Consider the following 27,708-nt stretch of genomic DNA (forward strand, 5'->3'; position numbering starts at 1 on the left):
TTTGGCTGCCTGAGGAATATGGGGACTTGAGATTCTTATTGAATACTTTTGGCAATTGTACCAAAATGTCATGTTTTTACTGGGTTTTGATCGCTATTTTTAACTCTTCTATTCATATATTCCAAAAGGAACTGAATGCTGACGTAAAGACAGCAACCAGAATACCACTAATTCAAAACCAGGGCTTCCCTCCTCCTCCAATTATGTTTCAGCATCTTTCAAAATCCACATTATACCCCAAAACTACACATGGGATGTTAGGTCACCTGAAAAAGATCAGAGGGGGATGAAGCAGAACAGGAATTATGCCAAAGCTGTATGGTTATTTCTGAATTACCTATGAAACAGGAGAGAGAGATAGAGATTTCATGAGTTTTTAGTGTATTTGGGCCCTCAACAGTGAGATGCAACACATCTTTTCAATCACCTTACCCTGCCAGATATTCACGACGTGAAAACACAACTAAACAAAAGATCCAAAGGCAAGTTTCGATCAACCTGTGTGTGAGGTGCTCCATGAGCCCACCAACCCCCTTCCCGAGATGGTATCCTCCCCCCATCCGAGCCCCGGGAAGAACCCAGCCCCAGCCACTCCATCCTCTCCTCGCGGGGAACGAGGTGCTCTAAAAGCCAGGGGATACCCTGGGGGAAAGGGGGGATCAAATGAGACAAACACACTTTAAGTAACTGATTTACAGATTCGCCATTTACTGGATTCCTTGTGAATAACCAAGTATACTCTTTGCAAGTTCAGACATGATACAAGCACGCATGCACAGGAAAACCAAAGTCCACCAATTGTTTTTTTTTTTGATCCTTTCCACTTTTTGTCCTTTCCGGAGAAGCTGGAATCCAGGTGAGTCTCAGACTTTATCCAGAAATGAGTCCATAGACCGAGCGAGGACTCTTCCCCCGGTCCTCGGGTCTGATGCTTCACAGCATTTCTTGCATAATTCATCTTAAAATATTCATCTTAAAAGTGGAGTTACCAGCAGGGCAGTCAAGTGAGAAGTATATAATGGCCTGCGATCATCAGACACAGCTTCCAGGGAACAGAAGCCATCGGTTCAGCTTCTTGTAGTAGCCAGAGGGAGCTGTTTGGAGACTTCTCTCAGGAGCTGACTTATCCTCCTCTTTGCCATATAGGACACCAAAGGGCACCCATCTTCCAAAGGTACGTATACAACAGCAAATAGCACCAAGTTGCGGTCAGCACGTTGGCTGTTTGACATGAGTAGCCACGCTCTGAGAGTCGGCAGCAAGAAATAAATTCTGCCAGAGCAAATCTACACTTTGTATCTCGGAAGCCCGAGCCATCCTTCAACAGTTGCTGCTGGAGACTACCCCTTACTTAAAGGACAGCAGAAGCACACATTGCACAGAAAACCTGTGTTCATCCTTTTATCCCCCCCTCCACTCCTTAGAGAACACACCATTTATACCCACTGCACCATCAGCCCACTGTTAAGACACTGCTGTAGGTGGAGCTCTGTGAGCACGACACAGGTACAAGGGCCAGCAAATAAATGATTCTGTAAGTGCCAGACATTTCAGTCCAGGAGATTAGACATTCATTGACCACCCTGTGGGAAGAGGTGTTAAATAAAAACAATTGCAGTAGCCTCAGCCTTCCACAGTCACTTTGACTACCATGAAAATCAAAGACTCGTCTTTCATCTTGAAAAATATCTTTCTTTTTTTTTTAATTGGTTGTCATGCCCTCATGTATCAAATGCAGTTGCCAGAGCATTGGGTGAACAACACAAAAACAAGCGAGGAAAAAATGCATGACTTGCTCACAGAAGTAACATATTCTTTCATGATCACATCTGGGGGTGCAGGAGAGGCTCCCCTGGCACATCAGTAACCTTAGTCACAACCTGGAGAGTTCCACGGAGGAAGGATGTACACTATTAAGTACAGCCGCCCTGTAAACCAGGAGACGTGAATTATTGCTTTGCTAATGACGTGCTGTGCTCCCTTGGGCAAATCACTTGTAGGTGCCTTTCCCCCTCACGTTCTACCCTGTATAAATAAGCCTCCGTCTCTTTTCGAGGGGGGAGAAGTCTTTTTCCCTGTAGCAGGGACACTGCTATTGTAGGCACTGTGCAATTTCAGGGGCAGCCTGTAAGTTCTACCTTACATGCATAACAAATAACGACAAACCACAGCGCCTTACCCCACAGCATTTGTCTGGGCAGCCCATGGAGCCAACGCGCACCATAACTGTAACACAGGACTCCAGTTCAGTTTGGGCCCAGACTAAAAGCACGAACTAGGGCTGTATCTAAAAGACTGATGCACGTCCCCTTCCACTATTTAAAGGGTGAGCTGCACGCTGACATTTTACTTAACGCGGGAGATGTTCAACTGACTGGCAAAGTCAAATTTTCAGACATGCCTTTGTTTGGCAGAGGAAAAAGTAACCTTGAATACATCAAATATAGAGGCAGCAAATTACAGTTTGTAAATGCATCACATGAACTTGTGGATACATTTAGATCAAGGGAGTATAATGAGATATTCTGCATAATACAATGAGATATTGTGAGCAATATTTGATGCACCTAATTACTGAGAACATGCCTAACAGAGTTTTCCAGCAGCAGTATCAGCGCCCTGCAGGTACTTGTCCGTGCAGCCTGATCCTCTATAGGACCTGTAGATTGCCGACCTGGAACATACAGTCACTGATTCCAGCTAAAAAACTCATGCATCTAGAGAAAAAAGCGTTTGCATGGCATGATAGTTGTAGTTGTCCTACTGAAGACCGAAACCAACCCCACTGGTGAGAATGGAGTTCCTCCCAGTTTGTACCACTGGCAAATGAGACAAGGCTCTGGCCTTGAAATTAGAGCCCACATTAAACCAGAGGTCCCAGACCTCTCCTAGACTCTGCCAGGCATTTCTCAATGTCGAGAAGAGCTGAAAACAGGCAGTCTAGGTCCCCAATTAACTCTATAAATAAAGATGTCGGACTCCAGCATTCACTCACCAACTCCAAATCCAAATGAGTCAGCCCCATCACAATCAACCCAAGAATGGCTCCTGGCTGATAATTTAATCTTTTTAATGCATCACTTGTAATAGAGCTGGCTTTTCCGAAGCTATGATCTTTTTCTCTATTATTGACTAATATTGAAAATTCCAGCTACACATATTCACTTTCTCTAAAGACCTGAGCACCTTATGCAGAAAATATTATCTTGAGAAACAGCCCAATTAAATGTGCAACTATTTGTAACCTTTTGTGTTACTGTATCAGGTGGTGAAGCAGCAGCAACATTGGAAAATACAGGATCTTTGGGAAATGTAGCATATTATTAGATTTGATGAGATCCATTTTCTTGATGGCTTCTGAAAGATCTTTGTGCTAATTAGCTAAGAATACCGCTGAATTAATTAATTATCTCTACTTTTGTGCAATAAAATATGTTGTCATATCACACACTCTATCTCGCTGTTGCTGTTCATACTTAATGATGCCTTTATAGTTAGCGATTTCCTTTGTTCTCCCTCTGTAAGTGGTTTTTGGTGGTGCTGGAGAAAGGGGGGGAGCGGAGAGGGAAGGCAAAGGAAAAATATCAATTTTAAAATAAATTTTTACGTGTGGGCAAATCTTGACGTGTTTAGCTCTGGTTCCCTATGCAATATGCGAAACGGGTTTCCATGCTACAGCAGACCCATATACTTACTGCTAATGCAACAAGAACTGCTTTCCAGAGGAAGAGGAAAGAAACTACCGCTTCAAAAAAATTTTAAATCAGCAAGGAATGTTTTTAACAAGGAAGAGGTAAATTATGATAATTACTCTGACTGGTAGGGTCCTTAAGCATTACTAATTAGCATTTATTGCCCGGATTATTGAAACAATGTGTGTGTTCCCAAGAGTGAAGAAGAACTGGGATGCTCTTTCCTTCTGAGCCCTGGGAAAAAGGCAGGGCAGGAGGAATGCGGGGCAGTTGGCAGAGGGGCCCTCCTCCCGAGCATCGCGAGCACCAGCCTCGCGTGGGGCTGCACGACGACACTGGGGAACTTGTCCCTTTCGCAAGCTTCCAACTTCTTAACTGCCTTCCACCTTGCTCGCAGGAAAGTGAACAAAATAAGGGCAGCACAAGAGGAAAGTGGCCATTGAAACAGCCAAAAATGTTTCACTAAGGTTAGAGGTGCAGATTAACATTTCCCATATACTCTGGGTAACACAGTGCCTTCTATTATTATTGGGGTTGTGCACAAACGTACTACAAATAAACATTTCATTAAAGTACTGAAGTATGGCCAAAGACTTCACTACAGAGAAATTAAAGGGTTAACAAAATTCAACAAAAAAGAGCTACATTATGCCATTTTCAACTAGCTTTTTGACTGGGCTGATATTACTTCATCTGTGAAGAGGCTGCAATCAGATTTCAACGCGAGCTGCATTTTAGTATCAAGGATTTATAATGTGAATGAAGTTCTGAATTAGAAATCTATTAGAAATTAATCAATCACCTAATCAGCACTAGCCACTACGTAGCATCTCAACCATTATTTGGTATCTGGCCCATAAGTCCTTAAGTACTTCAGAAATGATGCAGGAGAGAAAGACAGTAAAAGTATTCTCTGTTTTTTGAGCTGTACTACTATGCAACTTTAGGTACTGTTAAGATCCTTGAAATAAAAGAGCAACAATGGAAAACTGCAGAATGCCTTGGACCTTTTTTACCTTTTGCTGCCACCAAACCCCATGCCTTTCAACTTGGGAAAGCAAGTTCCAACTAAGCTACAACGGGGTCAAAGTCACAGAGCTCAATGCTGCAGTTGCTGCTCAGACAAAACTCCCAGATGCCAGTCTGGCAAAATTTGCGTTATTTTTTTTTTTAAAAAAGCAGTATTTTTTAAAAAAATATGCCTCGCTTTCTTTATCTTTCCCCTTTTTAATTAATCATATCACATATTGCACAGAATACTTGGGAATGTGTTATATTAAATGTCATGACAGCATATTAGGCATACTTTTAATTGAAACTAGTCCCAGTCTGTTGTGGGGTTTTTTTTGTGCTGAATAAGATCTTCAATCCTTACTAAGCCTGACTTACTTAGTCTATTTGTCAATTAAATTAATGTCTAATATTAATTTTCTCTTCCATTTTCCTCTTAAGATAAAAAATTGTCTTTCTGTCCACAGCCTCCTTTTATTCCAGCGAAAATGTAAAACTACAGAGGCTGGTTAAATTATCACTGAAGGAACTGTGTAACGCTAAGACAGGAAAGTCTTACAAGCTGTACGTATAAAGCAAAAATAAAACCAAAACGCAATATCCCTTCTTTTGTCTGCAGAAGGGAAAAAAATGCTGCAGGAGTAGTTCTAGATTGATTTACATTTGCTTACGAAGAAGTGATTCCGACTGGATATTTATAATGCAATTAAGTTTCAATAAGGCTGACATTTCTTCAGCTCACACGCACAAATCTGGCTGCGAAACCCCACTGAACCCGCACGCCCTGCGCACTGAATCAGGGAGCTGGTGCTGCCAGGCTGGGGGGGGGGAACGCGTTAGATTTCAGTCATTCCCTCTTCTTCTCCTTCTTGCAAGAATCTCGCCTTTTCCACGAGAAAAAGGAGGGGGGGGGGCGCCCTGTTTTTGCTCTTCCTCCTTATTTTAATTCCTTGCCCATCGCTTTTTTCCCCCGCGTTTCGCCCGCCGCGCTGTCCCTTTAAACCGCCAGCCCCTCTAATTGATGTGTCTGGGCGAGTCTAGACTGGTAGTGATTGAACCAGCGCCCAATTATCTGCTGCGCTGCGCCGGAGCGGAGCGGCGCGGAGGGCTGCGCGCCCGCGGGGCGGGGGCCCGCCCCCGCCCCCCCTCCAGCCGCAGGGTTCCCCCCCCCGGCCATTGTTTTGCCGCAGCCCCGCGCAATTCCCGCCCCCCCCCCCCCCCCCCCCCCCCATCCTCCTGTCTCCGCACCGCGGAGACAAAGCGGTTCCGCAGCCCGCGGGGGTTCCGCGGCCGCGCTGGGGTCCCCCCATACGCCCTCCCAGCCGATATGGGTGCGGGGGTGGGGGGGTCAGGGGGAAAGGTACCGCGGCGAGACCCTCGCAGACAAAAGCCCTTCTCATGGAGGGGGGGGGAACTGCGATTAAAAGCAGATTCAGGAGGAAAAAAATTCCTACTTTTTTGCCTGTCTCCGAGGTGGAGATAAGAATTGGACAAAGGTGGCGGGGCTCTAGCGTGCCGTATTCTGACTGATAATGCCAAACAGGTAACAGGGAATAAATTCAACTCGGCATAAGTTTCTCGCTTTGAAATTAGAGGGCGTTCGGAATAATATACAAATTCGGAAGTAAAAGGCTTTGTTGGCAGTTTTTTCCATGGAGGTAAAACAGTCAATGAAATTACAGTGTCAATAAAAAGAAGCTAAAAAAAAATAAATTAAAACAAGCAACCTTTTCCAGTTCAATAACTATTAAACAACAGGAACCATCAAACATATCCTACACTATTAAATACTAAAATGTTACACCATCGATTAATTTTTGGTGCATTGTGGTTTAAGTTAAAGTATTTGCATTCAAATATCAAACAGTAATTCGGTGCCATAACAAGGTACAGTAACTTCATTATAAATTGCCTTGCAGAACAGAAATAAGAAATACAGTTCCAACCATAATGAATTTTACAGCAATATAAAAATCTAATAAACAAAAACAGCAGCAGGAAACATTTTTAACATTTCTGATCTGTCATTTACATATAATTTTGACTGGAAAAGCAGGAAAGTTTTAAGTTCTTGAAAAGGACTAAAACAGAACTTCAGCATTTGCTCAGAATTTCTTTTTAGTAGCTTCCAACCATTGGTACATGCAACCATTTTATTCTTTAGCTTATTTTTGAGCTAGCGACCCATAAGATCCAACCCGTCTCCTGGCTTTTTCATATTTTTTTTTTCTCTCCCTTTTTTTTTTTTTTTTGGTGGATGTGTGTGTCCATAGAGCACATTTCTAAGATTAATCGTTCAGTTTTAAACTTGGAAGCATGAGGCATGCTGGGATTTCAGCTGAGGTCAAGCACCAATGTACCGAGCTGTTACTGTTACGCTCTCAGGGTACTCTGTGTTGCTCTCAAGAAGGGGGGGAAAGGAAAAAAAAAAGAGAGATGCTATATGCAGTGGCCTGCAGCAAGGCAAATCTCTCTCTCAGTATGAAAACACAGGCATGTATATTAATATACCTACATATGTAAATACATATACATATCTAGGGTTTTATTTACCTACATACATATTCATACACACGTATCATCCATATGTGTATCTATACACACACCTCAATAACTGTATTTACATGCATCCGTATCGTGTATCTTATCTACACACGCATATATAATAATCACTATATGTGTACACACATACACCCCCATATCTGTATCAGCTGTAAAATTATCTCTTGAATATACACACAGAAAAAAAAAATATCTCTCTGTCATACAAACACTAGTTTTAATTTGAGATGAGAATTTTACAGTAAATGGCCATAACCACCGCCCTACTGTTAGCGATCAACCCTCAGGAGGAGAGATACACTTTTTTCCCTTAAAAGGTCTACTAAACACTATTGTATGTGTGTGTATACGTCTATATATACACACGCGCACACACATATACATATATATATATATAGGAGATATTTATAAAATAAAATAAAGATGTCAAAGCACAACTCACAGCTCCCAAGAGCCTAACCCGTGGATTTAAAAGCTAAACATCACAAGTTAGGGTCTCAGGGATTGAGAGGGGCGCAACAAACTATTTCTTGCAAAAAACAGGGATCAAAAATAAAAGATAAAAAGGAGAAAGAGGAAAAGAATAGCAGGCAAGTTCAATTCATGGCTCAAGATTACAAAACAGGACACACAGGTGGAAGGAAAGAGCTTCTCTAAGGACCCTCTGTTGAGAGAATACATTCCATTTTTAATCGTTTATAGAAAAATGACAAGGCGCGGCAGGTTCCTTACAGCTTCCAACAAGGTCGCTTGCGACAAACGCATGAAAGTCTCCGCATTTAAATAACGAAAAGGAAGAAAGAAAGGGAAGTTTGGGGCAGTGACGGAATTATTTTCATTGTTTCAACGAAAAGGAATGCAGAAATAAGAGCAGGAATATGCAGGCTCTCCCTCCAGCCGCCTGGCACAAAGCATGCAGCAGCATAAAGGCGCTGCCTCCCCGCCCCCTCCGCCAGCCCCGCGGCCGGCGGGGATGGAGAAGAGAAAAAAAAAAAAAAAAAAAAGGAAAGAAAAAAAACCCGAGTTGCGAGAAAATCAGGTAGAAACTCACCATTTGGAAGCGGGGGAGGCTCCGATCTTCAGCGCCAAGAGCAGGGGGGAAAAGCCCGGCGGTGGGGAGGCGGGGGGGGGGGGGGAGAAGCGGGCGGGACCCCCGGGCAGGCTCGGGGCAGGGGCTGGGGCAGGGACAGGGACGGGGGCAGTGCCCGGACCAGGCTGGGTGCCCGGCGGGTTTTGACACCCGAGCGGGAGCGGGCGAGCGAGCGAGTGCGAGCGTGCGGTGTGCGCAAGCCGGGGGAGGGAGGCGAGGGTGGGTGTGTGCAGCTGGGCAAGCCGCTTGCATTTTTAAAACATCTTTTTTTTTTTTTTTTTTTTTTTTTTAAAAAAAAAAGAAGGGAATATATCAAGGAAAAGAAAAGGGGGGAAAAGGAAAAGGAACCGAATTCCTCCGCAGCTCCTCGCCTGCCGCCCTCCTCCCTCCGCGCTCCCACCAATGCTGCTGTTGTTATTATTATTATTATTAATAAGAGACGGGGCTGGTGGGGGGGTCTGCAAGCTGCGGCCCGCTCCTAACTCCTGCATCAGCTGGGGGCGGCTGGAGCCGGGGCCAGCCCGATGCCAGAGCAAGCTCCAGACTGTCAGCGGGGAGGGAGCCCCGGCCGCCCTCCCTCCCCTGCCAGCCGCCGGCCGGGGCTTCAAAAGGAAAAACCTGGAGAAAAACCCGCTTCCCCGGGAGAGGAGGGTCCCCGAGCACCCTGCACACACACGTACACACACACACACGTACACACAAAAGGGACTCCATCCTGCACCGACTCTCCGAGCACCTTGTGCAACCCCAGCCAATGGAAATTTACGCCGGCCATAACCGAGAGCAGGATTTCGTCCCCAGCTTGCCACCTCCTTCTCCGCTCTTCTCCCCTTCCCTCCCTCCCTTTCCTCTCTCTCCCCCCCCCCCCCCCCCCCCCAAATAAATAATATGGATCTGCACCCTCCACCCATCTCTGATACCGCTTTAGGCCCAGCGGCATAAGCGGGGAGAAGCCGAAACGTACCGGAGGGCCCGAGTTGAAAAATGCAAAATATCCGCCGCTCCTCGCCCGGCGCTGCCGACAGCAGGTCCCCCCCCGGCCCCGGCGGCCAGCCCGGCTCCGCGCCCCGCCGCCGCTCGGCCGGGGGCAGCCGTAACAGGCACCATTACGGAATCATCATCATCATCCGCTCCGTCCTTTTCTCACCTCAGGAGTCTGAGCCCATTCACCAAAGTCCTTCCTCGTCCAGGATCTCAAATCTTTTTTTTTTTTTTTTTCCTCCTTCTGGATCAGCCAGTCCCGACATCATTAAACTATAGTCCTCCTCTTCCTCCTCCTTCCTTCTCCCCCTCTCTGTCTCCCCCTCTCTTTTTTTTTTTTTTTTATTTCAAAAAGGGGGAGTGGGGGGGTAGCTGGGGGGGGAGTAGACATAGCTGCATGAAGTGGCTGCCTTTTAGAAAGCACATTTAATCTTTACTGGCTCCCCTAGGCTTCGATGAAGTAGAAGGGAAAGGAAAGGAGAGGAGAGGGGGAAAGAAAAAATACAGGCAAGGGAGGCTGTTGAGGGACAGCAAGCATCAGGCTCAAATCAACGACCAGATGAAAATGTACTAGACCACACTGCCCCCTCTCTTCCTCTCGCTCTGTCTCCGTCTCTCTCACACACTCTCACTCCTGGAAAGCTTCAGTGTCTGGTTACAGACTCTTTTGGATCCTTCCCCCCCTCCCCACCCTCGCCCTTTGCCAACTATCCTAGAGATTCCTTGCATGCCTACTTAAATCTTTAACAGAATAAGGACTCGGCTCCCCCCGCCGCCGCCAGCCTCGCACACACACACACACAGACACACACACACACACACACCAGCCCCGCTCACCCCTCCCCAATAATCTCTTAAGCTCCCGGGAGAAGCCCGTCGCCGCGGCCGCATCCCCGCCGCGGCTGCCCGCTCCCTCCCGCCGCCGCCGGGCAGCCCCAGCCCGCGGCCACCGGCCCCGGGACCCTCCCGGCCAGGCGGGCACCCGCCCCACGCCGCCTTCCGCGGGGGGGCTGAGAGGGAAGGGGAGGAGGACGGGGTGGGGGGGACGACTGCAGCCCTTCGCCTAGCATCCCTCTGGCTGGAGCTGGATTTTAAAACAATAAAATCCACCGCTGCCGCTATCTCGGTTTCCCCCCCGCACCCCCCCGCCACACTGCAGCCCGCAGCCGCCCGTGGAAATCGCACGCCCCACGTCTGCATTGAGGCAGGCAGACTGCCTGGCTCATGCCCGTGATGACTTTAGAGCTGACAATCTCCTCTCCTCGACCCCCCCCCCGCCCCTCCACACCCACCCCTCTGCTCAATGGCAGCACTGCTGCCTCTCGCACCAGACTATATTTGCAATATGTGCTAATTTACCAGCTATATGCCCTTGGATTTTAAAATGAACTCATCAGTCAACGTTTCTAGTACCGATGCTCCCTCTCTCTCCCTCACACACGCCCTCCGCTGCAGACATGTTACTCATTCTCCAAGCATTTCCTCTCTGAATGTCCGTCAGACGCATATACACTTCATTGATCAAACCAAATCCCTTGATAACAATAAATAATAATACAGACAGTTAACATCAGCGGGGAGCGGAGCGGGGAGGGGGGGAGAGACAAAGATGACGACTAAATCTGCATTGTGCTTTATGAGGCTGATCCCTGCATTTTTCCAGAGGTGCGCTGCACAATGCGGAGCACAGGTACACACCTGGCCATGGGGGGGGCCTCACGTGAGACCCCACGGTCGCCCCAAAAATGGGGCTGGGAGGTGGGGTTGTTCATGCTCGATACCTGAACTCCCCATCGGCTTCAAAAGGTGCTCATGGGAACAGAAGGTGCTACTTGCTATAAAGGAGAGGAGGCACCTAATGCCAAATACAGAAATAAACGAAGGCGTCGGTTTCTTTGTTACGCTGTGCGCTGCACAGGTGCTGAGGACCTAAAGGTATCTGGGTACCCAAAGACCCTGACGGATGCACAGTGGGAATTTCAGAAGCACCGTCGTAGCTCCCACTGAAATCCGTTTCCTTTGTACTGAAGACAGAGAGCACCTATGCCAGAAACCAGGTTGGGAGGGCGCTCCATTAGATATCCCTCTGCTACGCGTGCCGGGTATATTTTGAGGGCTTTGGCTTTAGGGCTTCTGTGGCTTTATTTCCTAGTTTTCTGGGGCTAAAATGGGGGAGGCAGGAGATGCTGCCTCCTGGGATTTAGGCTAGTTAGACATCTTGTGTGGGTCTGGCAAAGGGAAAGTGACTGCAGTGTAAGTGTTCGGGAAGTTGGGGAGGGTGGGGCTATCTAGAAATCTTTGACTCACTGGGGTAACTCCCTGAACACAGGAATTAAATTATTACTCAAAGCAAGCTACATTTTATGAGCAGCAGCCTTAGAATGAAATTCTGCATGCATACAGAGTTTGAAACAACTAAAATAAACATATGGAAATAAATATACAATACATAATTAAATTATTGGGTGCAATGCAGAAGTCCCTGGATGATAGAAGAGGTGGGATTATGCAGTGAAGTCAGTCCAGGAATCCATGGATACAAATTTTCTTATTTATACCAACATAATCCTGATTGACATCAGCCTAGATAGGGGAAGAATCAAACCCTGTGTACTGAAGGATCTAATCTTTGGGAAAAGTAGACTGGATTAGAGAGACTGTATCTGCCAACCATCCTTTCACTCCCCATACAGATTCCCTCACCATCACAGCAGTGAGCAAGATTTTGCCATCGCACAGAACAATTTACATCCATTGCCTTTTTTGCGTTCCCTTATCTTCCTTACAAAAAAAAAGTTTGATTTTTTTTTTTAAGTTTTGCTGCAAACACATAATTTCTTTATACAATTTAACCAAGTCTTTGGAGGATACTTATTTCAAGCAGTTAACACCTGACCCCAATTTTTGTGGGTAATTAGTGAGCTAGATAACCACACAAAGTGGGTAATTATTTAGTACCCAAGGGTACTGTACAAGAGGGTAGAGGCTGGCAATGTTAACAAAAAAGCACATCTCTAATTATTGTATCTATACTGGTGATGTTTTAAGAATAGTTACTCCATCTAATGATCCATGATAAATCAGTAAACTATTTTGCTTCCCTTAGCAGATCTGCGTGGTCTGACCAAGGACAGTGTGTGAGGGCAAAGCAAATGGGAGCCCCAACTTTGGAAGACGCACAGGCCCCACGAGAGGGGAGAGGCACCCACCTGGAGAAGGCAGGACGACTGGAAGCGTCTGCTCTAGAAGAGCAGCGGCAGAGCCTAATAACCATCCCCAACAGGTTGGTTGAGACGCCTGGAAAAGCCACGTAGGAAGAAGCTTGTAGAGCATGCCTCAGGGTCTGCGTCTTGCTTAGGTAACGTGGCTGGGCTGATGGATCTTTGTAGACAACAATAACCCTAATCATGTTTTAACTGAGTTCAGTCTTATTGAAAATCGCTTTGAAAGCTGTACAAATGTGGCGTTTTGTGTTTGTGGAAGGTCAGAGCCAAAATGCAGGAGAGTAGCACTGAGGGGAAAAAAAAAATCGTATTTGATGAATTTCAATTATCTGCCATCTCCAATATTTATGTTGAAAAAACCCCACATTTCTCCCATGGAAAATACTGAATCCTCAGTAGATTTTTTTTTTCACCAATTTAAGAAGGAAGAGATGGGAACTATTTTTAAATAGAAACTTAATAAGAAAAATTCAACTACCAAAAAAGTGTTTCTGATCACCAGAACCATGTTTTCACATGTTAAAGGAAGTGTTAATGCTGGAAACAGATCCGTAATCTTAAACACAGAGGTCACTATCCACGGACCACTATTTGCTGCATTACACACACACTTGAGGACATCTTCAAACCAAGACGTTACGCTCAGCGGAAAAGCACTTTCCTTTTTTAATTGCTTTTATGAATCATCACTAACATCCGGACGCTTCATTTATTAGAGTCCAGTAACCTTGTTTTTCAAAGACTCAAATTCCAAAACCTAAGGGCCTCCAGGCTGGCACAAAAGAAAAAAAAAATAGAGGCGTCATTTTCTTTTGATCATAGCCATGTATTTAACTCAGCTTGCTGCTTTGGGATCATTCAAGCCAGGCACTACAGAAGAAAACACAAATGGCAACATCCCCAGGCACTGTGACCACCAGGAATTTGAAATTTAAGCAGAGAAAGTTTGAGGGGTTTCCACAACTCCTCATATTTCCATTTTGCTCTGTTGGTTGGGGTTTTTTGAATGAAATAAACGCAACTGGAAGAGGCCTGGAAATTGTGCTGATATTTAAAAAGGGGACAAGTCTCTGCAGTCTGTTTAGTTCTGAGCTGTGAATGTAATACCAATGCAAACAGGTTAAGAAAGAATAAAAACACCCGAATGCCAGAACTGGGGCTGAGCAGCTGTGCGGTAGACACTTGTCTGCTCTGAACTGCACCAGAAGACTGAAGCTTCTTTCATGTGCTACAGGCCATTTAACAATCCAGCAGCTTACAATATTTGGCTGCTACCACGCTGAGGTGGGTATAAATAAATTGGTGCCCCCTTCACTAATCCTCTTAGGGACCTGGTTTGCAGGAAAAGTTCTTGCAGAAAAGGACTGAGAGGAAGTTTGCAGGGAGAAGCTGGAAAACAGAAAGGAAGAATGAATTTAATCATGGAGACAGGTTCAAAGGAAGAAGAGACCTTGGTAGGTGCACAGTTACAGCTGAAAGCACAGTAAAGACAAACTATTTTTTCTGAGACCAATTAGTGATTCAAAGGAGAAGACACAAAGGAGAAGGGATACTCAGCCACAGAGGGTGCTTTAGGGACTGAAGCATTAACTTTAAAACCTTAAGGCCTTTTTAAGACAAGTCAGTAACTTCACTCTATTCAAACTATACAGAGATCATTTAGGAAATATCTTCAAAATAGCAGTTCTATCTCAGCTATATGAACAGCATACATGATAATATATGAGAATAGTTTACAAATGAATAAAATGTCTTCAGTGGAGAAAACAGTATTTACTAACACCAATGATGAATTCCAACGATGTGAGGAGAGGTACAAACTCATAGTGTGGGGCACATCCATGGAAAGCAAAGTTGGGCAAAGGTGTTGTGATTTGGGCATCACCAGAGCAGCACTCTTATCAAGTGAGGAGTTCGACAACCAAAAGTCACTAATTTGAACCTCACTGTTTTGTACACCACTGCCCAATTCCACATCAAGTCAGTGATAAAATCACTCCACCTCTTCCTACCCTGCTTCCCCATAATATAGAACCATCATGACAATGCTTACCATGTCCTTGGAGTGTTTTGAGGTCCTTGGAAGGAAGCTGCTATGTCCAGATTACTTTTGTTATCCTCATCTGATACCCTGTTAGTCAACAGAGAGGGTGGAGTGGGGTTGAAGGTCATGAAAATGCCCTTTCATCACCAACAATTCCTTTTAACCTGACTCACCCACCAACTTTCACTTCCAAACCCAATACCAAAGGAAGAGCATGAGAAGTGGGAACGCAGTACGTAGACTTATGTGTGTTTTGTCTACAGGGAGTTAGTCTGCCCTTATCCGTGAGTTCTCCTATACAAACCGGATTTAACCAAACTCTGAAACTTGAATTTATGTGGATGAAGTCACACAAAAAACTATTACATCCACTCTCGTATGATTTGCCATTTCCATATCACATAAAGCACCTGAAAACCCTCATATTTCACATGGTTTCAGGACCACCAAAAGTTTCAAATAAGGCTCAATTCACTTAAAACATGACAAAAGCTCCAAGAACCTCACTGAAATTTCAGATAAATCTAACCTGTTTTGAGCTGGTGACACAATTTCTTAAGATCTGAGGCTTTACATTGAAAGTCTGACAAATTTTGAAATATGTAGTTACTGAACGATGGAGCTATGATAATATGTTAACCTACAAGGTTGCTACAAAAACTTTCTGTCTTAAAATTTACTTGAAATTTCAACAGAATCGTTGCATGAAAGAGATAGTGTCCCTAAATCAACTCTTCTTTTTTTCTGAAAAAGCCAGTAAAAGTAATACATGTTGAGGCTGTTCAATTAGAATCTAAACTGCTGAACCTAGATTCAACTTCAGAAACACACATCGAGTTTAGGGACATTTTGGGAATCTGACCTGGCACGAAAAGTAGAAAATTCAACTAAAATTAGAAATCCACAAGCAGAGCCGGACAGAATTGTATTTCAATAGGCAAGAAGTGCTCGGGTGACTCGATAAAAGATTGTAATTCCGTGAGAGGAAGGCAGAGCCTGCTGCCTGCAGTCCACAGATCTACCCCCATCTCCGCCGTGAATTCACTGTGCACCTTCAGTCCTGCAGTTGATTCCCAATTCTTCCCGACATAAAAACAACACAAATAGGTAACACAACTATTGCATATAAGAAAGGAGTTGTGACTCTGAGCCTTAATTAATGTTTGTAAAGAGCCCTGAGAGATTACAGGGACCTGAAGAACCTCGAAGCAGAGTCAACCTTAAATATCCCCCAGACCCCCTGTCAGACTTTTAGCCCTTTTCACCAGCTCTGACTTCCTTTTTAAAGAGAGGGTGGAATTATTTAAAAGACTAACAAAGAAATGTTTTTCAGGTTCTCTAGTACTCCAGCTACAGCCTGCAGGTGACAGAATTTGGGGAAAAAATTAAACAATACAAAAAAGTATATTTCTGTCAAGAAAAAAACACTTGTCTCAGCCACTGCTTAAGAAGTAAACCAAAAGACAGGACACCAAATTTTTTCTACAGCTGGTGCCACCGATCCCTGCGTGGGGACAGGGCAGAAGCTGGCACAGAACCAGCCGGAGGAATCCCGAATCAGTGGTGATGACAGTGGCGAGGATTCAAAAGACCTGTTCTTATTCCCAGTCCTGCCGCTCAACGTGCTAAGTGGCTCGGGCAAGTCTCTCCATCTCTTTGAGTTTCCTCTTCTGCCTGCCTTATCTATTTAGACTGCAAGCTCCTGGGGACAGGGAGTCTCTTCTCACAGGGTATCTACAGGATGCCAAGCCATTCAGGTAGTGCTGTCAAAGAAATAACAGGCCTGGGCGCTTTAATACAGGGAAAGTCTGAACACAAGTCTGGTCGCCCTTCCCTCTTGTGAAACCAGACACAGAGGTCTGAACATGCAGTAACGTGGCTTCAGTTGCTTCACTGGTGTTGAGAGCGTATTAAAAATGAGAAAGCCACGTATCGAGAGGCATGTGACAGACAGCATGAATGTCAGAATGCAAGGAAGACGCGGCAACCTCTGAGGACTTACGTTTGGCCCGTCAGGCACCGCTCAGGCTCTGCATGCCAGAAATAGCAGCGGGACGCAAGCGCAGCAGCCAGTCTCCCCAGTCCTGGTGCCAGTCCTCACTTCTGCATCACTTAACGTTGCGGTGCAGCCTCTAGTACACCCTAAACTTAAATTTAGTTGCTTTCATAATGCAAAAAGACAGTGTAAAGTCTTTTTATGTAAAAAAAAAAAAGACATTTTTATGAGATACAAAATGAAAACAAACAAGACAATCTGAATATCAGATTACTTACTACAATAATAAATCACATCTTTTAATTAGAATTTTTGAAGTGTCATAATAACCTTTTCAAGTTGATTTTGTTTGTATAAAAGTAGTATTAGACTACAAATATTGTCAATTTTAACTCTGTGCAGCTAATGAATGTCTATGTCAGCATGGAGATAGGCCATAGGAAACATTTCTTCATAGAGATATACAGCATGCTCACTTGCAATTCCAATATGACATACAACATGACTGTCTCTGAACAATTCACATATGATCAGTTCCTCTTTACAATCCTCCTTAGGAGGAACACGGACCTCTACTTTATAGACAGTGAATAAACCCCCAAAAAAATAAGTGACTCATCCAAGATGCCATAGGGAGTCTGTAGCAGAACTTCAGGGTCTGCACCAACGTCTTAATCAAAAAAAAAAAAATTGTTCCACTGTAACAGTACAGGCTGTGCACAGTCTTCACCCCATTAATAATAAAACAAGACAGGCCCCATGAGCTGAATACAAACAAGAATCCCTCACAGTGGAGACAATTTTAAAATTACAAAGGTTATTTACCTGGCATCTCAGAGAAATCTGAACTCGTGTTTCCCAGGAACAACTCCTGCCAGTCACGACAGTAAACACCTATTCCCTGGGTGCCTGTGACCACAGAGAACCACGGTTCTGACCTCGGTGCACAGAGAAACCCCTCCCCAACCAGGCTATAGCTGGGATGATTCAATAGCAGCACTTAATTCCTACAATTTGACCCACAAAGGTGGCCTCATGCTGGAACTGGCTGTCCACATGGAACCAACTACAGCAGCAGGTCCCGAGTCATTATTTGATCACTTTCCTGCTTAATTGCCCTTTTTAATTGCTTGCATGGAAACAACAAAAAGTCAATCCAGCAACGGAAATCCATTCTTTGAGCAACTTCTGCCTTTTTTCTTAGATGCAAACTATTGCTATATAAGCCATTCCTGATTAATATGGGGCCCTCATGGGAAAGCCACTGCCTGTCTACTGATTTAATTTCCTATGTCGTCTCTTCTTCAACTGACAATTCAAGTCCCTAAAAAGTAAGGGCAAAAGATCCCTTATTTTATCATTACAAGATGACAGTGTTTTTTCCCTTGCTGTTTTCTTTCAGGAAGATATATTAGCACTACATTTGCTCCTCCATGCAGTGGGATTTCTTAAATAAAAACGTATGTTATATACGTACGGACTTGGAACCAGAGCTGCATTAGCCTATTAACTATCCACATTTGCTTCAGACTTGGCCAGCCACCTAGAAAACCTGCCAAGACCTTTCTGGCAGCCTTTTCCCAACAGTTCCAGGAAAACATGGAATATTCAAAGAATTTTAGGGCCTCCCAGCTTCGTTTGTCACCACTCTCCTTGCCCACTTAAAACTAAATCACAGGCAAATTGCTCTAATGCCCTATTAAAGATTTTAAAATGGCCTTCTCCACAGTAGGGTATCTGAGGACAAATCTGCGTTAATATATAATGTAAAGCCTGCGTTAACATGTAATGCAATGTAGCGTGAGGCAGACCAAGGGCTTCGCAACAAGTAAGGGAGCTGCTTTACAAACTTTGAGCTTCCCAAGTGAATTCCACGCTGTTTGGAGTTTTTGAACCGCCCCCAGACACCCAGGCAAAGGAGAGGTTCGTTTTGTCCTCATTGTTACACTAGCAAATCAGCGTTGAGGTTTCAGGCCTGTGTCATCCAAGGAGCAAACACAAATGTGAATTCACTGCCTCTATGGGTCTCAAGGCACTGCTCGAGCAATGATGTTGAAGATATGCTTGAGTCCCACTGCCTAGAGCTTGTCGGTAAGCTAACTTACAGGCTTCAAGATGACCAAATGACCTGATTTTATACCTGAGATTCAGAGTAGGATTCATGCAAATGGCAACTGGAAGCATTTTCTTTGCAACCTAAACCAGGATCTAACTCCTTTTAAAGCCACGGCAGGAAAAAGAGACAAATCCTGCTGTCCTTTGCATGAACTAAGTTATCACTAACCAAGACCAAAAACTGGCCCATCTCACTTGCACAGCTTCCCCCAGTTTTAAAATGCAAGAGAAGCATGCTTTAAATAATTTGAAGAGGCTTTTTTATTACACGGAAAAAGCCTCCCTGCGATTTCAGATGTCAAGTAGTCTTTCTTAATTCCTAGCACTAATTTATGGATGAAACGTTTAACCCTTGACTTCAATATGGATTGAGAGTTCCTTGTTCCTGAAAGCTGACAGAACTGCGCACTCCCACAGCCCTGCACTCGTGGCCCCACTGGACCGTTCCTACGCGTCCCTCGGAACCTCTTGGCTCAGGTTTGGTGCAGGACTGACTCACTGCACACAGGCTTTCACCTTGCATCCTCTTAGTCCAAGAAGTTATCACACACTTCTCTTTGCTCCAGATAACCTTTTCTGGCTCTTCAACTCATTAGTCACTGTTGGTTTGCAACTTGCTGCTTTGCAGGCATCTGACAAACATATATACAAATATATACATATACATGTTAGCACCAAGATATAGATAAATATATACACATAAATGTTAGCACCAAGACAGAGATCCTCACTTCTAAAATACACAGCAGTGAGCTGGTGCGCATACCTCCTGAGATGGTGTATGCACCATGAAATGAGATTGTGGATACGTATTTTGCAATTAAAAATTGCCCCTCTATTGAAATATAAATAAAACAGAGCATCGTAGAACCCCTTGCACTAGCAATTCCACCAGCAGAGTATGGATATCTTCCTCTTTTACTGAAGAAGGAAGAGACTTCAGTTCGTTAATTCTGACACCAAGTTCCAAGTAGTCACTTTATGAAATGCAGCAACCAACGCAGGGGCCTTATGGATTTATTACAGCACCACGGTTATAGGTGGCTGACCAGTGACTTCTATCCTGGAACCCTACAAACAGACATGGTTCAGCAGTCAAATTACATCACTAACACAGTAAGCAGTGGACACTGATTTTACTTTTTCCACTACAGTGTTTAACTTCTCATGCAATAACTATTCTCACATACAAATGAAGGGAAACACGTGACTGAAATATCTTAAGGCTCTTGTAAAATAAGTTCTCCTTTCACATTTCAAAAGCTATTGGAAGGGCAATTTCCAAAACCATCTCTAACCACAAGACCTGTAGCAGAGAGCAGTCCTATCTTGCCTTCTTCCCTTCCCATTTCCTTCCTGGTTTTCTTTCTCTTCCTCATTCTTTTTTTAAAATCCTGTCCTCCAGATCTAACAACCTCATTTATGAAAGGAAATGGAAAGCCAAAGGGAAGCTGTGGCATCTGACAGACTGCAAACACCACTATTGCAAACCACTCTCTGATGCCACAACTGCTATTCCTTGTCAGAAGAGATGAGACGCCACTTCAAACACAAGAAATATAAACTTTTAAAATAAACCCACATCAGTGGCATTAGTCCCGGAATGGGTTTGACCCGCCATTTACAACAATTCCTTAAATATCACTTAAGCTAAGGAATACAAAGGGTCTGCCTACACTCTTCAGGGGACTGACTGTAGTGACCCCAAATCTCGCACCAACCTGAGCTGCTGCAACCACAGATCTCCAGCCAGCACTGCATGGAAGTGCCAGCTCAGGCCCTTTGGGCTGTCGCTAGTGCAGCATCACACCTCAGCCCCTCACATCCCACAGCAGGCACTGATAGCTTGAGAGTATCTGTATGACACACTCTCGCATGGTGAAGACCTGCTCTACTTTCATACTGAAAAGCGGGTGTGAAAGCAGAACCAGGTGTAACCCTCCCTCCCCACTGTTTCTGAAGCTTTTATTACGTCTGGTAACACCGGGGTTCCAAAAAACATATTTAATGAGGAAGAAAAAGGTCACAACATATGTTTGAATCCAGATCTGCAATCCAACTGACCTGACTTTTGTACACAGCCCCTCCAGTGACGTGCTGCCTGGCCTTGGACAAGCCATTCGCCTTCCTCTGCCTTCCCTTCCGGACAGTGGTCATGCAGCCCTGCCCCCCCGCACACGGTAACTGCAAGGAACTGGAGTTGGACCGTGCCATTGGGTAATTAATACCACTGTGCTGCAGGTACTCAATATGCGAGCCCAACTGAAGGCCAAACATCTACCAACCCTTCACTTCTATTTATCCGTGGCAAATTCTGTGCTCAATCCTTTGCAGGAGCCAGATAGAGACTGGGTCAGAATCCAGAGTTCTCTAACATACCTTCTCCAATAGCGACAAATATTAGCAGCTTTAGACAACCAGGAGCTGTCCTTCCCACTGGTTCTTCCCTGGTCATGAATTGCTGTCTTGAAAGACTTCACCCTAAACCTTGAAAAATGAAGTCTAAACTCCGTTCTAAAGTTATTATAATGAATTACCATAATTCTATGTATGGTTATTAAAAACATAAGTATCTAATCTGTTCTAGACTTGCAAACTTCCCATTAATTTCTAAAAGCAATCACGTTCATTTTTTAATTAAATACTGGTGGGAAAGAATTGCTTTTTAAAACATTTTCAATTTGTCACCATTTAATTTCACTGCATGTCTCCTTGTATTCACTTTGTGAAAGTATGAGAATTTCTCAGTCTACCTCCTCATTCTTTCTTTTTTTTCATTATAACATCGGTGTGTTTTTCCTTTCTAACGGAAATGGTTCCAGTATATCAATTTCAGATATCTCCCTGCTTGGGACAATTTTTGCTGGCAACTTCTTGAGCCACTCTTCTCTCCTCAGATTTGCTAATACAGCTCCTACACTGCACACCTTACTGTCTTTGCTCCCCAAACTACAGGCAGTGCTTATGTGAATTCCACATCAGTATTGTGCAGGGGTTTATCCACTCCACATTTATAATAGGATCAAGCCCTAAAATGTTCATAAAGTCTCCATTCATGGCTTGAGTTTTATATCTGCAATGGATCTAGGAACAACAGGCAACAAGGTCTAGTTGCCTATCAAGAATTCAATGAGGAGTAAACAAAAGACCAAAAAAATATCTGTCTTTGCCTGACTGGTTATGGCTTTCTTGGACAGTGAGAGTTGCATGTGTAAAAAATGGCCCATTCACAAAAATACTCTTACACTACAATTGTTAGACATGACATTTACATGTCAGTGTTAATTATAAATGACTTGATCCTGACATTTCGTTAATACATTATGAAAGCCATAATGAAACCCTATGAGCTGTGTGTCACACCTGTAACAAAGACAAGCTTAAAGAAATCACAGTCTTGTCATCAGACCTTGGCAAAGGGTGTAGGGAAAAATGGCAGCAGGGTGACTCACACTTGAAGCGGACTTATCCTCCATGACCCGAGAGGGGCCAGGGAGAACCCTGCACCACAACATTTGCTCCTCTGTGGCACAACGCAGTAGTCTGGCTACCTGAACGCGGGAACCTACAAGAACATAGATGAAAACAGAAATCAAAGACTCTATATTGGCTATACCTACACTGCTCTTAAACAGCACTCTTAGAAGGGGTCTTGAGTGCGGGGGGACTTTTTCTTAAAAAAGAAAAAGTGGTTGTACATCGAAAGGCGGGTGGTAGGAGCCAGGGAGCAGCTCCAGCAGGTATCCTGCAGCCAGCGGTAAGGTCCCCACCCACGGGCTGACAGCTCTTTCCCTGTAGGTAAGTGACTTCATCCATAGCAGCAGCAGCTCCCTCCTACTTTTTAAGAAAATAATTGCCTGGAATATTTCTAGCCAGTGGCATTTCATTTGGAGTACACCTCAGACAATCTTGGATCACCTAACTGGAGCGGAAATTCTACGAATGTGAGAAGGAAGCAGGGAGAGGTGGTGGGAAGGAGGAGCCACTGCATATAACACGGAATGCAGAATTTCAATTTCTTTCTCTATCTGCCCCAGAAACCTGATTCTTGAACTTATTTAACCAAGAAACAGGGCCATGACATTGCACAAAGAGGCTAATTTCACCCTATTGCATGTAAAAAATTATTTGCTCAGGGAGAGTACATTTCATGTTTTGAATATATAAATCTAAATATATGCAACTGGGGCTGCCTGGAGCATCAGTGGAGATAGGGCAACTAGAAGTTTTGTCTTGTTTAAAAAAGAAAGGAAAAAAAAAGGGGGGGTGTTACCAAATGAAATATTTTGGATCTTCGTCTGCTATGTGAAATTTCCAAATGTCAGATTTCCTTTCTGCTCCAGTTTAGACTGGAAGCTTTTATCGCAAGGTTAAATCTTGGTAGCCCAACACCACAGTTTGTCTCGGACTGAAGTCTGAACGGATATAGAACATATCTCCAAAACTCACGCTGGAAATGTTGAACTTCACCTGGTTTCATATCTGAGCCACCAAGCTATGAAAAGGGAAAAGTAAGAACGAGAAGGAAAAAGTTAGTCAAAAAGAGATGTGTGTTCAGATCTCTGCTCTGGCCTCAGACTGCTCATTTCCAATAGAAGAGTTCCAAATATTGAGCTGGTCTATACCAGCTAATTCTTTTATTTTCCTATTGCACTGTGCAGTATCTACATCTAATTGAAAGGACATCTGTTTCCCTTATAGGTTATAGTTTTTGACTCTAACACACACAAAAAGAACTTCCTTCTTCAGTAATTTACAATTTCAAAAGGAAAGAGTAGCAGCATTTCTGAGGTCTGGGCTTTGAATCTGTGTAATGGAATTGTCTTATTTTTAACTGTCTGAGCAGCTTTCAAGCAGAAGTGTGTTAGAATTCATATTAATTCGTGCAGTACCCTATCATCATCATAATTTAGCTCGCAAGGTTGCTGTGCTTGGAATTCCAGTTATGACATGAATTCTATACATTTTATACAGATTTATAAATGGCATCAATAGAACACTTAGGGCCTTATTCATTAAACAATGAGTCATTCTGGCATTCCGTTCTATTTCATCCCAGTTCTTACAAAACTTTTATGTACAAATTTGACTGTACTTAACGCATCTGATTTAGCAGCCGAAGTGTTGCAGCATAGTTTCAGTTGGGTGTGGAAATAGATGAAAGGCATCGTTTCATTAAAAAAAATAAAAATCCCTCTAACGGTGAAAGTTTCTGAGTTTCAGCTTAGGAGGTCACAAGTGGTTGGGTACCGACTTTGTGGATAAGCAGAGCTCCTCCTCCTTCAGGACTGTTAGGCTGCCATCTTCCACAAGTCCCACAGCCATGTGAAAACACAGAAGCAGAAGAAAAATTTGCAATAGTGCGCTATTGCAAGTATTTTCTTGCTGCCCAGCACACCAGAAAAAAAACAGATTTCTGAATACAACACTTTAGTAGTGATTCTTGACAGATAATTTCAGTGGTACACTACAAGAGGCTTAAAGGCTTCCCTTAGTGTGCAGTTTACGACTGTGGCACCAGCAAACTAATGATGGTGCAGGACCACAACAAGAATTTTTCAAAATAACTTCCCTCATGACCTAGAGCTTCCAGATGGACTGGTTATATTGTGTGTGTGTGTGCATGTTTTAAATGAAAATTGTGTTGAAAATAAAAAGATAAAGCCAAAATAAGACCTGTCACCTATCTTTTGGGAATGCATCTGTAACACAAACAGTGGCTAGCAGTATGCCTACATAGCAAAATATAGGCCCATTGTTTGGTAAATTCTACCTTAATCTAGGCAGAGCACATAAAACTGGCAGTGAAGTCACGGTGGTATGGGTTTTAGCATGCTCTAGCAACTAGAGTGCAAAGTCCTCAGGGACACGCTGGTTACTAGCCAGTGGGAATCTGTCTGAACTGTTCTCATTACTTCATTCAATCCAGTTAATCCAGGTAAACTGGCAGACGCTACAAACTGCTCTCCATTTCATAGTTTGGACACCTCAGCACATAGGACTCTATTTTACCTTCTCTTTGTCCTTTCAACCTTCTTCCTGACTGCTGGGTATATGGCTGTGATTTCTGTAATTTCTGTAAAGCTTGCTAGAGCAGAATAGCCTCGGACATCACCGCTCCTCTATCAAATCTGACTGGGATTAGAAAAAAGGGGTCTCAGAAGTTGCTGGGAAGAAAGAAGGCAGAGATACCCAAATGTACATAAGGCAAACAAGCACACTGGCTGTCTTTTCATTGCAAACCATTCCAAGACCTCATCATTCCTCGGATGCTTGCAGTTTTCTTCATTACGTATATAAGCATCAGTGCCTATTTTTGGGCTTTATCCTTAATAAGTCACAGTAAATTTGGAATCTATTTCACCACATATTCTTGTACATTAGGATACTATCTACCAAGCAATCATCATGCCAAGAAAAGCACAATACTATCTGCGCCCATTGTCCATAAGGGAGAACAGGGATGCGTGCTGAAGTAAAGCAAACCATCTCATGTTCATTAATTCTCTCCCCACGATAATTCTAGTGCTTCACTCTACGTTACAGACTTAAAGGGACAAAAACAAGATCAAAGTTTACATTTCATTATCGTAGGACAAACAATTTTCTGGGAGGTGGATTGTTTCTTTTTCATTTTACATTCCAGTGGAAACGTTCTCTGAAAAAACAGTTGCTATCTCTCCGACTATTCACAGGCTTAACTGAATAAAAACTGGGAATGGAACAGTAATGGGAAACAAGGAAAATAGGACACTTTTATCCGTTCATTGCCCAAGCTGAGAGAAACAAAACTGGCAATTAAAGGAACTCTTCAGGGCGAGCCACCTTCCTTTTGCTTCCTCCTTTTTTAATCTACAGCTCATGAGTTGTTCCTTTACTCATTGCAAAAGGTCCGTAATTGTAACACTGCCATATTCTCCTGGAAATCTATTTAAATGGCATATGATAGAAGCCATATGATAGAAGCTTAATTACATAGAGGGCATATGGAAGGCATATGACATAAGGACATATGGAAGGCATATGATAGAAGGGCATCCGAGGACATATGATGGAAGTCTAATTAATTGACAATACATTCCTCTCATCAGGGGGAGAGCTGGAATGCTATTTTGTTCAGAAGAAAAATATGCACATTGAATTGCGTTTATTGTTAACTTCAATGTACCACTGACCATTCTCCTTTCTAATTAGTATTCCTTGTTCTCTGGAGAAAAATAGATCATTTGATTTACATATATGATTAACACACTAAACATAAAGTTAAGTTTGATAGCCACAAATGTGTGTGTTAGTACAAATATCCACTATTTTTGAACCTTATGAAGATCCCTTATATCTGTGCAAAGCAGATCTGAAATCCTACCACCAAAAAAGAGATGAGAATGTTCTTATTAGGGACTTATTACCACCCATTTGTAAAGCTATTCCTAGAGAAGTACCAAACGGGGGGGGGAGCAGAATCAACCCTTATGGACCAGCTCAGCACTGGCTGTGAGTCAATGCAGCTTGTGGATTTACAGCTGAAAATTTGCACTTAAATCTGCAAAAAGATGGTGTGGGGGGGAAATAAGGTACTACCTAAAATGTGCCAAAAAGACCCCTCTTTTTTAACTACCTGCATTTAATGCCTTTACCTTCAAGAAACACAGAAGCAGCGTTGTGTTAGCCCTGATACTTGCCTTGTCCTAAGGAATCACGGAATTAAAACCATGGCAGTGATATCTATAACCTCCTTGAAAACAAGATGAAATAAAATCCCGCTAATCCACTCTTTGAACAACTAACAGTTGAGCACTGGGTAACACTCAAGAAACCAACAACTTCTCTTTGCATTCAGTAAACAAGGATTTGCAGATATTAAAGTTTTTAAATGCCATTTTACCAGAAAAACATTTTTCTGCGTTATTTAGATACTTTGACATATTGTTACCATTGTCACACTTTTTGATTAGACTAATGAAATGAACCCTGTGCCTACCCCTAACTTTTACTTGCTAACTTAGAAAGTTTACCCACTAGCAAACAGACTCTCTTATTTCTGGCAACTCAAAAACTCTTGCCAGAATTAGTCATATATACAGTCAAAAGATGCAACATAGCTCATGTTTGGGGCCCTGATCAGGCGCAATGATGAGCCACCATCTTCATCCAGGCAGCCAGGGGACACTGAACCCTGAACAAAGCCACCATGAAGACCTTGACTTATGTTTAAACTTTACTAGATAAACGAAACCAGAGTTTCAGAAGTTTTTTTAAGCCTCAAATAGTTAGGCAAATTAAACTGTAGATATCAATATCAGCTGGGTATATCAGGTATATTCCCTGCATTTCAGACACGTAAGATACATGAGAAATGTGGTCTTCTGCCCAGGATGGCAGGCTCACCACATGCCCATTCTCCGCACAGCTTCTCTACAAAATCTGGGGTGGCTCCACAGCTCCTGAATCCAAACTGCTGTGAGGGAAAAGCAAATCACCTCTACTGGAGGTGTCCAGGAGCATCAGCCTTGGAAACACCTAATTTAACTGTACAAGCCTGGGAAAAAAACCTTACGAATCGCCATTTTAGCTGGCCATAATCACTAACAGATACTCCCTAAGAACAGCTCTCCTGAGGACTGTGTAGATTTAGGTACTTTCACAAAAACCCTTACAGGCTTTATCTGGAAGCATCAGCACCAGCCTCCTACGCTTCCTGAGAGACAATGAGCGTGCCAGGTCTCATACAGGGCACAGCCTTGTTTAACTCCTGGCATAGAACTAAATGAGCCAGTCAAAGACTAACGGCAAGGGAAACCTGCTCACACATCTCAATAACAGACACAATACAGGATGCTTTTCATGTTACCTTTGGAGACTTCTGATTGCTGACCGCGAAGGCAATAACACTGATATGTTGCCATGGTGCTTTTTAGGAATGTTACACATTGCGCTGCTCGAACGCTAATAAAGGAAGACAAGCATTACTAGTCCACTGAATTTGCTAAAAA

The 27,708-nt window shown here is 43.6% G+C and overlaps 1 long non-coding RNA gene across 4 annotated transcripts in view; it reads right to left on the reverse strand.

Moving 5' to 3' along the window:
* Positions 1 to 688: 688 nt before the first annotated feature.
* LOC134524922 (uncharacterized) overlaps positions 689 to 27,708 on the reverse strand; it is an 88,207-nt gene continuing 61,187 nt past the window's right edge. For 3 of the 4 annotated variants that reach the window (XR_010073630.1, XR_010073631.1, XR_010073632.1), the window contains 3 exons: positions 16,607 to 27,661; positions 14,614 to 14,691; positions 689 to 1,928 (listed from right to left, as the gene is read on the reverse strand). This is a non-coding gene — a long non-coding RNA (uncharacterized LOC134524922). The remainder of the gene's footprint in view (positions 1,929 to 14,613; positions 14,692 to 16,606; positions 27,662 to 27,708) is intronic. The other variant, XR_010073633.1, reaches the window with a different exon arrangement.

This window comes from Chroicocephalus ridibundus, chromosome 18 (assembly GCF_963924245.1).
Source record: "Chroicocephalus ridibundus chromosome 18, bChrRid1.1, whole genome shotgun sequence".
Classification (NCBI taxonomy): Eukaryota; Metazoa; Chordata; class Aves; order Charadriiformes; family Laridae; genus Chroicocephalus; species Chroicocephalus ridibundus.